At 41.4% G+C, this 6,215-nt stretch overlaps 1 long non-coding RNA gene across 2 annotated transcripts in view; it reads right to left on the minus strand.

Moving 5' to 3' along the window:
* Positions 1 to 3,937: 3,937 nt before the first annotated feature.
* The window catches only part of LOC122565407, a 15,521-nt gene continuing 13,243 nt past the window's right edge, over positions 3,938 to 6,215 (minus strand). For both annotated transcript variants that reach the window (XR_006316161.1, XR_006316162.1), the window contains one exon: positions 3,938 to 5,284. This is a non-coding gene — a long non-coding RNA (uncharacterized LOC122565407). The remainder of the gene's footprint in view (positions 5,285 to 6,215) is intronic.

The following is a 6,215-nucleotide window of genomic DNA, read 5'->3' on the forward strand; positions in this document are numbered from 1 at the left end:
TCTCACTGCTCTCTGTACAGAGTGAGGGAGAGGTGGGAGGAGAATAGAGAGAGCGGCACTTGCACACAAAGACATAGACAGATCGGGCAATGGTGATCATTTACCTTCCAAACATATTCTACAATTCTACCATCAATTACTGCTGACAATCCTCCCTATTTAGATCAATTTGCACACAGACAATTAAATGATATGAGGCCCATCATTTTTTCTTATCGGCAAATCCTTCTTGGTGCTACTATTTTGATCTAGGTGTCTCAGTATGAAATACTGGAGAGATTGGAGCAACAGTACACAAGGCTCAGCTCATTCAACATAAACCATACTCACGCTCCTAAACAATCAAAATTCACTAAAGATCCTTAGACAGCACCCTCCATACACACAACCTCTATCACCTCGAAGGATAAGACCAACAGCAACTCGGGAACACCACCATCAGTAAGTACCAATCAAGTCAAACAACATCCAGATTTGGTAATATGTTGCCATTCCTTCAACGTTGCTGGGTCAAAATCCTGGAATCCCCTCTGTCATGGCAGTGTGGATCTACATGCAGCACATGGACTGCAGTGATTCAAGGCTGCAGCTCACCAACACCTTCACAAGGGCAACTTAAGACAAGCAATAACTACTGGCTCAGGCAACAACACCCACATCTCAAGAATGAATAAAAGAAAACCATCAACACTTCAACATGCTGTGACTGAACAATCAAACCAAAATGAAATGTGATGACTCATCTTGACATCGTATGGAGCACTTAACTCATCAAAGATGACTTGAGATGCAGACCCTGAATGCATTATTATGTGATGCTTGCTGTTTGCTTGGCAAATGATTCTTTCTATCACAAGTGGAATAAGAACTGATGTATTAATGCTGAAGAACGAACTAAGACAAATGATAATATTGCTCAATTTGTAATAGGAAGGCACAGAGAAATATCTTAGGAGGATGTGTTCAAGTCTCACCATGGCAGCTGCTGGAATTTTAAATTCATAAAACCTAGAATTTAGTCAAGGTAAATCGACATTTTGGGCAAAAGCCCTTCATCATTTGGGCTTTTGCACAACACTTCGATTTTCCTGCTCCTCAGATGCAACCTGTCCTGCTGTGCTTTTCCAGCACCACTTGAATCTTGACTCTAATCTCCAGCATCTGCAGTACCCACTTCTGCCTAGAATTTAATCAGCCTCTGTAACAGCAGCCATGAAAACTATCAATTGTAGTAGAAGTTTATCTGGCTCACCCACATCTTTTAAAGGAAATAAATTTGATGTCCTTCCCTGGTCTGACCATCATGAGATTCTAGGTCCACAGCAATTTGATCTTTGACTACCTTCTGTAGCAAGCCACTCAGTTCAAGGACACAGCAAATGCTGGCCTTGCCAGTGATGCTAATTTTCTTCCCAATTTCCACTGAGGCGACATTCATTTGCCTGTATTCATTCCAAGTGACCATTCGCCATGTTGGTATCTAGGAAGGGACATCATCAAAATGCTATTTAAAAATTGGTTGAGAGGATAGTAAGGACCAGTCTTCAAGCTGTTTCTTACTCAATGAGCACCCAGACACTGTCACCAAAAGCAGGGGCCCCTACCTCACCTAAGGGGCACTGGACGCTACAGTTGCGTTAGCTGAGGTCCAGCAACCTGTACAGTGAAGTAGACGTGGGACACCACTGGTGCTCTTGCTCTCTAGAAGCGTTCAGGTTCACAATGAAGGAAGAATCTCATTCTGAGTGTGGTTGAGCTGCATTTCACCCTCAGTCTCGAAATCTGGTGAACACTGACTTCCTCTGTACCTTCCCAAAGTTCGGAAGTAAGCATTTCAGACACTAATAGACTGACAAGATCAGAAACATCATAACGCTGGGCCCAAAATTAAACCAGCTCTGGTAATTGGAGGAAACAGTGGCAAACTGACATGAAGTAATCCATTACGCAGTAATTTATTGTTTTATCAGTAGCCAATCTTGAACTTTTTTCTTTCAATTAGTGCAAGTGATTTTTTTTATAATAATGCATAAATTTCCAAGACTTACTCATGTCCCCCACCCCTCTGTGCAAACATTTAGCAGTGTCCTTGATGCCTCAATGTTACTTGCTGGTCTTACGCCACTCAGCTGTTTTGAAAACAAGACCAAAATGCACCATCTGGGACCAAGTGCAGCTATTTTATAAACAAGGACCCAATTAAAGTGAAATCTGGCACATATTAGTGCAACCTGCTCTTAGACTGGCCTACTCTTGCCAGGATAAGGCTCCAATGGTGCGATGGTCTGTGTGAAAGAATTGCTCTCCTCACTGTTTGCCATGGCTTTTAAGAGAGTGCTGTCCAATTTGCTCCAAGAGACCAATATCCATACAAATGTTGTAGGTGGCACAAAGGCGGCTTAACCAACTGTGCAAGTCAATGACAGCCCTGTTCCTTCCAGCACAGTTTGCAGGTTTAACATCCTTGCAGAATCTTGGCTCAGTGCTCTCCACCATTTCTTCCGCTCAGAGTTCCAAGGTCAAATGAATGAAGTTCTATTAGTGCTCCTGCGAGGGATAGTTAACTGTTAAATCTAATACATTTCACCATGGGTGTTCCCCTGAGAACTGAGGAGGGGCTTTTGGCACCTTCGCATTGAGTGACTGGTTTTAAAATTAAAACAAGCTTAAAAACTAAATATATTCACTGTCAGAAGTCAAACTTCTCAAAGCACAATCACAAGACTCTAATTGAAGTCACCTTCCCCTTCCAAAAGAAGGATCTAACAAAGACAACTAAAAAGAGGGAAAAAACAGTATTTAGGTTATACAGTCTCCTCATACTTTTCATAAGATTAAGTTAATTAGGGGAGGACAATAAATGATGGCCCAATGAGAAACACCACATTTCATGAATGAATTAAAAAAAACCTCCATCTTCAGAACTGACACTTATTTACCTTGAAGAATTTCTTTTCCAAATCATTTTTACAAAATGATAACATTAAAAATTTTTTTTTGAATAAAGCTGTGACCACCACTGCAGCTTCTTATACATAAGCTGCATTTAACAACTTGACCCGATGCAGCATTACTTGAACCAACCGCTACCCATTCCCACAGCACAGCTTTTTGTGAAACAGACTGAAAGGAAGATTCCTTTCCTCCATTTTAATTGAGGGGAAATGCCGAGAAGAACTCTAAATTTTTAAGAGCTGCAATATTTGATTTTAAATCATTTTCATTATGCTTTTGCAACACAAAATAATTCAATCCAAACAATAAAAACTTAAGGAAAGATAGACGACATGCAAGCTCGTTTATTCATTGTGTAGACCATAAGCTGAAGTCTGCTGCTTGGTAAATGTGGACATTCTTGTGTCTCTGGTGTTGCTTTTGAACTCTAGTTAACTTAACATCACAAGCTTCCCTTTGTCATTAACAAGAATAACAGTCTAGTGAGTAAACATTGGAAGAGATGGCAAAAGGGAGGTGTATGTCTTGGCTCTCAATTTCTCAACCACCTTCAAACTCTGTAGGAGCATGCTCCCCCTTCTCTCCAGTGTTCACAAGCACAGTGTGCACTCACATTACAAAGCAACAACCCCTGTAATTTAACTGCACCTCAGCTTGGAATGGCATGTTGCACATCAGATCTGGTTCAGAAGGTAGGTCACTGAACCAGAAATACTGACTCTGCTTTCTCTCTCCAGATCCTGCCAGACCTGCTGAGTTTCTCCTGCAATTTTTGTTTTTCCCCTAAGTAGCAGCTTGCTGCCCAATCACTATGAAGTTCCATGAAGTCCTTGGGTAGCGGAACAAGCATTTTTTTGAGGATCAGAGCGTTCAGACACTTGCTCTACCGCTGATAGAGCACCTCTAGGGTGACAATGCAAATTAATTAGTCAGAGCTCTTCAGAAGCCCCTTGCAATCTTTCTATTAAAAAAAAACCACACATTTTCTTTCACAAAAAATTATTTTAATAAACAAGTAAACAAAATGGATGGCATTGAATTGTAACTCTTTTGTTGTTGTTTAAAAGGCTTATAAAACACTTCACAGTCCTGACAAGCTCCCAACAATGTGCGAGAAGGGCATGTTGCACCTTAATTAATCTTAAATCGAAGCTAAGAAACAGGCCCAAGTTATAAGTAGCATGACTGATGCCTACATGCAGCTGGGTCCCTCACAACTGCAGGCAGTAAATGTACATTCACACTTAAAAACTGCAGCATTCACACAACTGGCTGAAGCTAGTCAGCTGACCTTACTGACTTGCTACATTTGGCAGTAACCAAGGCACACTTTGTTTGGTCTAGGCCTCAGGAGTTGCCTTACTATTCACCAGTTTAACTCTGCACTCGTACCAGCTCAGAGAGAGGTGCATTTTCCCGCTCTTTTTCCTAAGGAAACATCACGGCACACTGAAGCAGTTGGAAAGGTGAATGTTAAAGGTTAAGTAGCATTCAGTGTTAAACAACAATCAAAGATATACAGTTATTTGCTCCCACTTTAGTTTAAGTGGATGCTGTTACATGACAACTGCATTTAAAAATCAACATTCCAGTGAGAGGTTAGCAAAGACTTTCTAAAAGAAAAGTGCTTTTAGCTTGATATTCAGGCACAGGTAGAGCAGTGTAATGTTTATATTGCTGGATGGATGCTTACTGCACACTTGCTGAGAAGACTTATGGACCCCACTGTATTATTTAAGCACAGCAGTCAGGGCCCAATAATAATGGGGCCCTAGGTGCCAAAAAGAGGCAAAAGGTTTACCACTTCTATTCATCCCCACCCATTCCTATGGAGTACACATTGCTGGTCACCCATGGAAATTTTACACAGTCTTCACTGTGCCAATGCTGTATGTCAATAAGCTTATCCACCTAATGTGATTGAACAGCAGTTATCCCACCAAATTTAAATTAAACAATGCCAATGTAAACAGTCTGTAGGTTCTATTCGCTCCAAGCCGAGCTCTGTGACAAAACGCTTAGTCCAGGCTAACTTTAACTCATTACCCAGAACGTCTTTCGGAACGATTCACAGGAAATGATACAGAAATCACAATAATGGTGAAGTAAAAGTTTCCCCAACAATGGAAGAGTTTTAGCAGGGTTCCTTCGGTTTCCGAACATTGAAAAGTTTGGTTATGCTGGAGTTACCTGTCCAGTTGCACGCAAGATACAAATATATTTAGTCAGTCATCGGTAAGTAATTAGCAAATGACAAGAAGATTGAAGCTTCTGAAAACTGCATGACAAATAAGTCACATTCACCGTATGTCCTCAGAGTGCTTATTACCTGCAAATAAAAAATAAAAGACAGTCAGCAATGCTGTGAACTTAATTCGTAATCTTTTTCTCTCCAGTTAAATGATTATACTTTGCCTAACCAAACCAGATTCCATTCAGACCATAAGAAACAGGAACAAGAGAATGGCATTCAGTCCTTCGAACCTGCATCACCATTTGACAGGATCATGGTTGATCCAACAGCTCCCCCCCCCCAACCCCCGAATAATTCCCGGCCCTTTCCCTGTGATTCTGGATTTCCCAACCGACCAAGAATCTATTTCAGACTTAAACATACACAAGGACTCTGCCTCCATATAGCTCTCTGCAGTAAAAAGCTTCAAAGACTCTCAATCCTCAGATTAAATTCCTCATCTCCATCTTAAATCAGTGCCTTTTTATTCTGAGACTACGCCCTCTTGTCCTAGAAGAAAGTGAGGATTGCAGATCAGAGTCGAACAATGTGATGCTGGAAAAGCACAGCAGGTCTGGTTCAGAAGGTAGGTCACTGAACCAGAAATACTGACTCTGCTTCCGAGGTGCAGGAAAGTCAACGTTTCGGTCAAAAGCCCTTCAACAGGAAAGGAATCTGCTCCTAGAGTCTCCCATGAGGGGATACATCCTTTCAATATTTACCCTGTCAAGCCCCTTAAGAACCCTTTATGTTTTAATGAGATCACCTCTCATTCTTCTCATTCCACTGAGTAGAGCTCCAACCTGTTTAAACTTTGCAAAAGCTAAGTTTTTGGAGTATACAAGCAGCACAAATTTGGACAGGTATTGCACTGATACTGATGTAGAGCACATTCTGGATTAGTGGTGCTGGAAGAGCACAGCAGTTCAGGCAGCAACCAAGGAGCAGCGAAATCAACGATTCGGGCAAAAGCCCTTCATTAGGAATAAAGGCAGAGGGCCTGAAGCGTGGAGAGATAAGCTAGAGG

The sequence above is a fragment of the Chiloscyllium plagiosum genome, chromosome 31 (assembly GCF_004010195.1).
Source record: "Chiloscyllium plagiosum isolate BGI_BamShark_2017 chromosome 31, ASM401019v2, whole genome shotgun sequence".
Classification (NCBI taxonomy): domain Eukaryota; kingdom Metazoa; phylum Chordata; class Chondrichthyes; order Orectolobiformes; family Hemiscylliidae; genus Chiloscyllium; species Chiloscyllium plagiosum.